The sequence below is a fragment of the Oncorhynchus keta genome, chromosome 34, assembly GCF_023373465.1.
Source record: "Oncorhynchus keta strain PuntledgeMale-10-30-2019 chromosome 34, Oket_V2, whole genome shotgun sequence".
Lineage (NCBI taxonomy): Eukaryota > Metazoa > Chordata > Actinopteri > Salmoniformes > Salmonidae > Oncorhynchus > Oncorhynchus keta.
The window spans coordinates 31294806-31304109 of record NC_068454.1 but is presented as its reverse complement, the minus strand read 5'-3'; the positions used below and the strand labels follow the sequence as shown (position 1 = coordinate 31304109).

Below are 9304 nucleotides of genomic sequence, written 5' to 3'. Positions count from 1 at the left end.
GCTTGTTTCTGAGTATGATTGAGGTCACATGGAAGTTATAGAAGAACATGGAACTTTTATATCAAAAGGCATATATTATAAAACACAGTGGTCAATATCTTAGTAAATATAAATAGATTTGTATAATAACAGTTACTGTATACCATGAAAGGTGTATTTAAGGAATCCAAGAAATAAAAACACAGAATGTTGCTCTGAGAATAAAGCCACAGTGTGTCAGTTTTCCAGTTATTTCAATGAATGGAATATCCTTGATTTGGAAGAATAGGTAACACTTCACTGTAAGCACTTTATGTACTGTACTTATTCATAAAGCCTTCATAACTACTACATAAGAAATGATCAAATCTGTCATAGGCCGTTATTAACGATATGAACAATGGCATAAGATGTTATGAAGATATGTATGACGACCTATGTGACTGGCAAATCTGTTGTCACTTGCTCTTCTATCAGCTGTAACAAGTGACTCAAGTATATCTGCATAATACTGATTTTTACTTAGCCTTGTTGACTTGGATCTCTTGACCACATCTACAGGCACAGCATTTAAACATCTTCCTAGCTTCTACTAAAAAAAGTAAACAGTTCATGCAAACAACGAGGTAGGCTAATATATATATAAAATATTGTCCTTGCCTTTGTGGGTTGTAGATTTTAGTTCTATAAAATAAGTGGGTAGCTTCTGACAAGAAATCCATGCTGAATTCACAGGGTGGCACTCTTTCTGTTATAATTGACCACTTTGACAACCAAGGGCTCTCTTTGTAAAAAGACACTAGTTGTGTTGCCTTTGGAATCCACAACATCCATTTAGGTATCCAAGCACTTTGCTTGAGAGAGTTTTAAATCCCGATAGAAATATACAGTACGCATGGGTAGAAATTATTATTAAGTCCAAGCAAATTTGAAGTTGGGTATAAATGGCTAACTAAGAAATTGGAAGATACATAAAACAATATACCACAATGTTGTATTAACCTTTATAAAACACACTTTTATAAGAAAACCCTTTAAAAGTGTTAAATGATAAATAATGGTGGATCCCTGGTTGTGACCCCACTCTCCGAAGGTGTCTCAAGGGGAGTGGGATATGTAAAAAAAAATACATTTCCATTTCACACCACACACTTGTACAGGTTACACACTTGTGTGAAACGGGACAAATATAAGCACCCCCTATTTGCATTGTGTGATTGTCCTTTGGATCGTTGCCCAAAGCTGAGCTTATACGTGGTCATAACCATGACCCGAGCTTATACGTGGTCAGAGTCATCCATCTACTGTATCTGAGTTAAAACTTCTTCGGGATCGGTGTCCCTTCCACGGGACAGTTGAGCTAACGTAGGCTAATGCAATTAGCATGAGGTTGCAAGTAACAAGAACATTTCCCAGGACATAGACATATCTGACATTGGCAGAAAGCTTAAATTCTTGTTAATCTAACTGCACTGTCCAATGTACAATAGCTATTACAGTGAAGTAATACCATGCTATTGTTTGAGGAGAGTGCACAATTTTGAACATGAAAAGTTATTAATAAACAAATTAGGCACATTTGGGCAGTCTTGATTCAAAATTTTGAACAGAAATGCAATGGTTCATTGGATCAGTCTACAGTTTTTGACATACACTAATGCCATCTAGTGGCCAAAATGTAAATTGCATTGGGCTGGAATAATACATGATGGCCTTTCTCTTGCACTTCAAAGATGATGGTACAAAAGAAATACAAAATAACGTTGTTGTTTTTTTGTATTATCTTTTACCAGATCTATTGTGTTATATTCTACTATATTCCTTTCACATTTCCATAAACTTCAAAGTGTTTCCTTTCAAATGGTACCAAGAATATGAATATCCTTGCTTCAGGGCCTGAGCTACAGGCAGTTAGATTTGGGTATGTCACTTTAGGTGAAAATTGAAAAATAGGGGCTAATATTTAAGAGGCACTACAATGTTAGCCAACTCCAACTCTAAATGTGGTAGATGAAGGGTGGGGTATTGGTGTTGGAATCTTGAGGTGTATTGAACTGTAAGGACATTCAAGACTTCATAAATACTGATCAGAGACAATAATCCATCTATTCTTTCTGGGTAACTCGATGTTGGTCGACTCTTTCTACAGCAAATGTGGTGGTGTGCTGTGTACAGTAGCCTAGATGGAGGGTGGGGCATGATGGGTGTTGAAAATGCACCTGTCAGTTCCATTGCAGATGTTAAAGCTTACAGAGCAGTTTGGCCAGAAGCCAACTTCATGGAGGCCATCGCACAACCAGCAGCCTGGAAACAATTTAATAACATCAATAAATCAGTTTCTGGAATCAGGCATTGTAAGATCAAAAGGTCAACCTGTGTACAATCACTGGGTAAACATTGTATAAAACGGGCACACTTTTAAAACAATTGCTGCATCAGCTATTGTGCCGATATAAATGCGGAGGCTATCCAAATGACAATGATTCCCCTGGCATTGCATTTCAATGTCCCACATATATAAATCTGGCCCATGGCAGTGGCGATACCACTGTATGTGAAAGGAGGCATAAATATTGAGTTATCAAAAAAGTCAGAGATAAGCCCCAATCATGGACCGCATTTGAAAGGTAGGTCATTTAACAGTCATTTTACTTTTTGCCCCGTCTCTATATTCGCACCTAATTGGGTTGCAAAAGTCCAGAAACTTTCCAAAAGTGACCTGTTTTTTCATAAATCCTGGTTGGATGATCCTCGGAATCAGGAGGGAATGAGCAGAGAAAGAATTATCCAATTTGGAATCCTCCAACCAGGATTTCTGAATATCGTGAACTTTGTGAAAGTCTCAGGAAATTTGCAACCACCTAATGTACCTTGCATCCTCCCACCTACTTGCCTGGTCAAGCAAACTGACCGCTGCGCTCACATTTAGTTTTACTTCTAGTTAAAGAAAATGTGGGCTACCGTGAGATCAGTCTGGTTTCACATAGCTACTGACCCACCTCCCCTATTTTTAATCCACAGATCGTCTTCTATGTGGACAAAAACTTCCAGGGTCGCCACTTTGAATGCTGTAGCGATTGCCCTGAGCTGAGTTCCCACTTTAGCTGCTGAAACTCCATCCGTGTGGAGAATGGTAACTGGGTGTTGTACGAGAGGCCCAACTACCTGGGCACTCAGTACATTTTGACCAGTGGAGAGTACCCCGACTACCAGCGCTGGATGGGCTACAATGACAGCATCAGGTCCTGCCGCGTCATCCGCAACGTGAGTCCTATCAAGAAGGCAAAGGGTTTGGCTTGAAGATTGGGGGCCATGCCGGGTAGTATTAGTTTGGGTTAATGCTGATCGAGAATACAATTATCTCCTTTATATTTCTCCCCATCTCTCTCTCTTTCTCTATACCTCTCTCTCTACCTCTCTCTCAATGTATACATACAGGTTGGCACACACAAACCTGCATGTTACAACATATGTCCTGTGCAGGCTAAAGGCAGGCTTCTGAGGAGACAGAAAAGAACACAAAAATAGTAGATAAGAAAAATGTTGCAGCCAAGCTGTAACAACTCAAAACCTAGAGCAGTGGAGGATGCTTCTTGGAGTCAAATGTCTTCCCACATATATTTTCTGTGTTAAATTACTGCCACCGCTCAGGAGCTACATCATGTGGGACCAAACGTTGCATATCTCCACCCAGCATTTTTACCAATAGCTTTCCCAATAGCTCTTCCCATGGTCTCATCAATCATACTGTACAGCCATATGACGTGAATATTCTGTAGTGTATTCAATCAAAACCAGTGACCAGGTATTCATAATAAGCAAAGAAAATATAACAAACATACTAATATGCAGGTGTATCTTTTTCAAGCTGTAGTTGAGTGTTAGACTAGTTGCTTACATGAATCCTAAAGTGCAATTTCACAGCACAAATCTGTAATCAGATATGCAATGCCTTAAAACAGTTCAAAAGTTATGAGCATGGGTATGCAAATATGAAACGACACAATATATGTATAATGTGTACATGCATATCCTAAATACAAATCCTATTGGGTGTTCCCACCCTCCCCCCAGACATCTGGCAAGTTCAGGATCCGCCTCTACGAGCGTCCCGACTTTGCAGGTCAGATGATGGAGTTCAGCGAAGACAACCCTAACCTCCCCAAGCACTGGCGTCACCCCGAGGTGCACTCTTGCAACGTGATGGATGGCGCCTAGGTGTTCTACGAGCTCCCCAATTACCGCGGCCACCAGCACCTACTGGAGAGGGGCGAGTACCGCCACTTCAACGACTGGAGGTCCAACGTGGGGTCCATTCGCCGCATTCAGAACCTTTAGAGCTGCCTCACATCATGCCTGTTTATAATCATAACTGTTATTTGCACATGTATTAATAAAATGAAAACGTTGTGCTCAAATGAGAGATGGCTCTTTCTGTTCTTTCATCTGGCACCTGAATGTCCCCACCCCTAATGGTGCTTCTACACCTGCATTGCTTGCTGTTTGGGGTTCTAGGATGGGTTTCTGTACAGCACTTTGTGACATCAGCTGACGTAAGAAGGACTTTATAAATAGATTTGATTGATTGATCACTGCTTTCACTACTACACCCAAGAATGATCATTTAGAAAACAGCGCATTCTTTTACATGGAGATTGACCTATCATCAGAGGAAAAGTAAGCTTGACTTGACAAATTAACTTAAAACACCTGTGATATCACAAACTATCGGTCAAACTCCGGTGTTATATTTTACTGTAAACTGAGACCCCTCTATACTGGTGGTTTCTAAAACAAGGGGTATATTTCATTAATTTAAATTACTTTAATGGTTAAAAAGTAGTCACTTCAATTAACTTCAGCCATGAAAAGTTTGCAGTCAGACTATCAAGACTTATTGCAGTCAGACTATCAAGACTTATTGCAAAGACTAAACTCAGTCAGACTATCAAGACTTATTGATGATAAAGACTTATTGCAGTCAGACTATCAAGACTTATTGCAGTCAGACTATCAAGACTTATTGCAAAGTAAACTCCTTGCAGATGATAAAGACGTACAGCAGACTATCAATACTTATTGCAGTCCAACAATACTTTTTGCAGACCATCAAGATTTAATGCAGACTAGCAATATTTGTTACAGACTGTCAAGACTTATTGCAGACTACAAAAAAAATATCGTAGACTATCAAGACGTATTGGAGACTATCAAGATGTATTGGAGACTATCAAGACGTATTGGAGACTATCAAGACGTATTGGAGACTATCAAGACGTATTGGAGACTATCAAGACTATCAAGACTACAGAGCCTCCTGGGTGGTGACAATCAAGACATATTGGGACTATCAAGATGTATTGAGACATCAAGACATATTGTGACTATCAAGATGTATTGGGACAATCAAGACGTATTGAGACTATCAACACGTATTGACCGGGACAATCAACACGTATTGGGGACAATCAAGACATATTGGCCTAGACTATCAAGATGTATTGGAGACTATCAAGACGTATTGGAGACTATCAAGACTATCAAGACTACAGAGCCTCCTGGGTGGTGCAGACGCTGTCAAGCACCAGCTGTGTCATCAGAGTCCCTGGGTTCGAGGCTCTGTCAAGACCATGACCGGGAGGTCCATGGGGCGACGCACATATTGGCCTAGCTTCGTCGTATTGGAGACTATCAAGACGTATTGGAGACTATCAAGACTTATTGGAGACTATCAAGACGTATTGGAGACTATCAAGACTAACAAGAAATATTGGAGACTATCAAGACGTATTGGAGACTATCAAGATGTATTGGAGACTATCAAGACATATTGGAGACTATCAAGACGTATTGGAGACTATCAAGACGTATTGGAGACTATCAAGATGTATTGGAGACTATCAAGACGTATTGGAGACTATCAAGACTATCAAGACTACAGAGCCTCCTGGGTGGTGCAGTGGTTAAGGGCGCTGTACTGCAGCACCAGCTGTGTCATCAGAGTCCCTGGGTTCGCGCCCAGGCTCTGTCGTGACCGGGAGGTCCGTGGGGCGACGCACAATTGGCCTAGCGTCGTCGTATTGGAGACTATCAAGACGTATTGGAGACTATCAAGACTTATTGGAGACTATCAAGACGTATTGGAGACTATCAAGACTAACAAGACATATTGGAGACTATCAAGACGTATTGGAGACTATCAAGACATATTGGAGACTATCAAGACATATTGGAGTATATCAAGACATATTGGAGACTATCAAGACGTATTGGAGACTATCAAGACATATTGGAGATTATCAAGACATATTGGAGACTATCAAGACGTATTGGAGACTATCAAGACATATTGGAGATTATCAAGACGTATTGGAGACTATCAAGATGTATTGGAGACTATCAATACGTATTGGAGACTATCAAGACGTATTGGAGACTATCAAGACATATTGGAGATTATCAAGACATATTGGAGACTATCAAGACGTATTGGAGACTATCAAGACATATTGGAGATTATCAAGACGTATTGGAGACTATCAAGATGTATTGGAGACTATCAATACGTATTGGAGACTATCAAAATCTATTGGAGACTATCAAGATATTTTGCAGGATCATAATGTCAATGTTTGCCAAAGCATTTCACTCTTCTTTGTTTCCTGACGCTCTATTCTCTCATTGAGCCAGCATCTACTGTACATTGCCTCCCAGCCTGGTTGTCAAATTGAAGCTTTCCCTCAATCATGCAATACTCCCCTCTACTGGAAATGCTCAAACAAAACTTTCATTACAGAATTTTGTGGGGAAATATTTTTTTTATTGTTATTTTATTTTATTACCCGTTTCTCCCCAATTTCATGGTATCCAATTGGTAGTTACAGTCTTGTCCCATTGCGGCAACTCCCGTATGGACTCGGGAGAGGCGAAGGTCGAGAGCCGTGCGTCCTCTGAAATACAACCCAGCCGAGCCGCACTGCTTCTTGACACAATGCCCACTTAACCCGGAGGCCAGCTGCACCAATGTGTCAGAGGAAACACCATACACCTGGTGACCGTGTCAGCGTGCATTGTGCCCGGGCCCGCCACAGGAGTCGCTAGAGCGCAATGGGATAAGAACATCCCTGCCAGCCAAACCCTCCCCTAACCCGGACGATGCTGGGCCAATTGTGTGCCGCCCCATGGGTCTCCCGGTCGCGGCCGGCTATAACAGAGCCTGGACTCGAGCCTAGTGGCACAGCTAGCACTGTGGTGCAGTGCCAATCGGGAGGCCAGGGGGAAATTACTTGACTTCTGATCAATACAAATGTTTTCTGTCAGTAACATGAAATGCTATAACGCTTTAAAAATTGCACTAAATCTTGTAGATAGAGATCGAGTGTAATTACTGTAGGGAGACTGTGAAGTTTTCCAAAAATGATGTGGTAAAGGTAGTAGGACTATGTATCGTCTCTGTTTGTAGGCACTAGGTGGGAGGTTGGAGAGAGAGGGGTGTGTGTGATGCGTCAGGTCAGGGGGTAGGCCTACGTGCATCCGCAGAGCGTGTAACGTGGTATGCCAGGAGTGCAGCACTGTTACCATTGAAGGTGGTCAATAAGCAGCATGCAGTTAAACCTTCTAACAAAAAGGTCAGACCACCGTGCTGATGACTCATGGGATTTGCCAACATGGGCCCAGAGCATGCCAGTCCTGCTTTGTGCTGATGTGAGCAGGCACAGGGCTATCTGAAACAACACAGGCCTTATCAACACAAAGGCCAGCACTTTCCCCCAGCTGGGTCACTGACCTCTACTGTACCCTTGTTAACCTATACTGGCCTCTTCGAGCATGTGTAGAGGTTCAGAAAGACAGACAGGCTATACAGTGCCCCCTGCTGTTTGGTTTGGTGTGTCACACCAGGGTAATTTGGTCATAGCATAATGGCCTCCATCCAGATGGGGAAGCCAGCCAGCCAGCCATGCTTGCCCTGGTCAACAACTGGGAGGGAACACACTTGAATTGCCAATACAGGGAATGTTTCAGTGTTTTGACTTTGGGCATGGATAAGAATACCTTCCAGGAAGATGTATCAAGCCAAAGCCATGCCACCAGGCCAATTCAGGTGTTAATTACCTGGTACCTGTGGGATCTGCCACTGCATCTCATACCAATGGAGCATCTCTGTGTCCAATGGAGACATCTGACATAGAGACGTAGCAGGTTGCCACCATAAGATCACAGCTTGGGGAATTAGGCTACTCTTCAGAGCCTTGCTGTTACTCATCTTCCGCTGGGGAGCAGGGAATGACAACTGACACAGAAGGAAAAACTACCAAGCAATATAATACAGAGATGTACTATAGAGGATATATTCTGTCAAAGTCCTGGAGAGATAAACAAACATGTCCCTCTCCGATATGGCAGTGGTGGAAAAAGTACCCAATTTCCATACTTGAGTAAAATTTAAGACACCTTAATAGAAAATGACTCATGTAAAAGTGAAAGTGACCCATTAAAATACTACTTGAGTAAAAGTCTAAAAGTATTTGATTTTAAATATACTTAAGTATCAAAAGTAAATGTAATTAAAAATATATACTTAAGTATCAAAAGTAAACATATAAATCATTTCAAATTCCTTACATTAGGCAAACGAGACAGCACAATTTCCTATTTTCTTTTCTTTTTCTTACGGATAGTCAGGGGTACACTCCAACACTCAGACATAATTTACAAATGAAGCATTTAGTCAATCTGCCAGAACAGAGGCAGTAGGCATGAACGGGGATGTTAACTTGATAAGTGCGTCAATTGGACCATTTTCCTGTCCTGTTAAGCATTCAAAATGTGACGATTACTTTTGGGTGTCAGGGAAAATGTATGAAGTAAAAAGTACATTATTTTATTTACGGACTGTAGTGAAGTAAAAGTAGAAGTTATCAAAAAATAAAATAGTAAATTATGTACAGATACCCCCCAAAAAAGTATTTTTACTTAAGTACTTCAGACAACTGCGATGGTCATGTTTGTGGTTTGTGAACTGGACCACACCTACATGCTTATGGCCCCAAACCTCTTTCCTCCAACCAAGATTCAGGCCAACATCCCCCATCCTCTCTGAGCTATTTATTTATGTTGGGGTCAGTGATAGGGCCCCACAGCTGAAATGAATTACTTGAATCCTATTGGAAAGAATGTGAAAATAAACTTTCCAGACCAGAGAGTTGCCATGTATGGCTGTGATGGATGAAAGGAAAAATAAAGGAACTTAGCTAGAGAAAGAGAGGGAGAGCGAGAAAGAGAGGGAGAGCGAGAAAGAGAGAGAAAGAGAGAGAGAGAGAGAGAG

General features: G+C 41.3%; 1 pseudogene; it reads left to right on the top strand.

Annotated features, from left to right (window-relative positions):
* Positions 1–2929: 2929 nt before the first annotated feature.
* LOC118366655 (gamma-crystallin M2-like) lies at positions 2930–4390 on the top strand (annotated as a pseudogene).
* The last annotated feature ends 4914 nt before the right edge of the window (positions 4391–9304 follow it).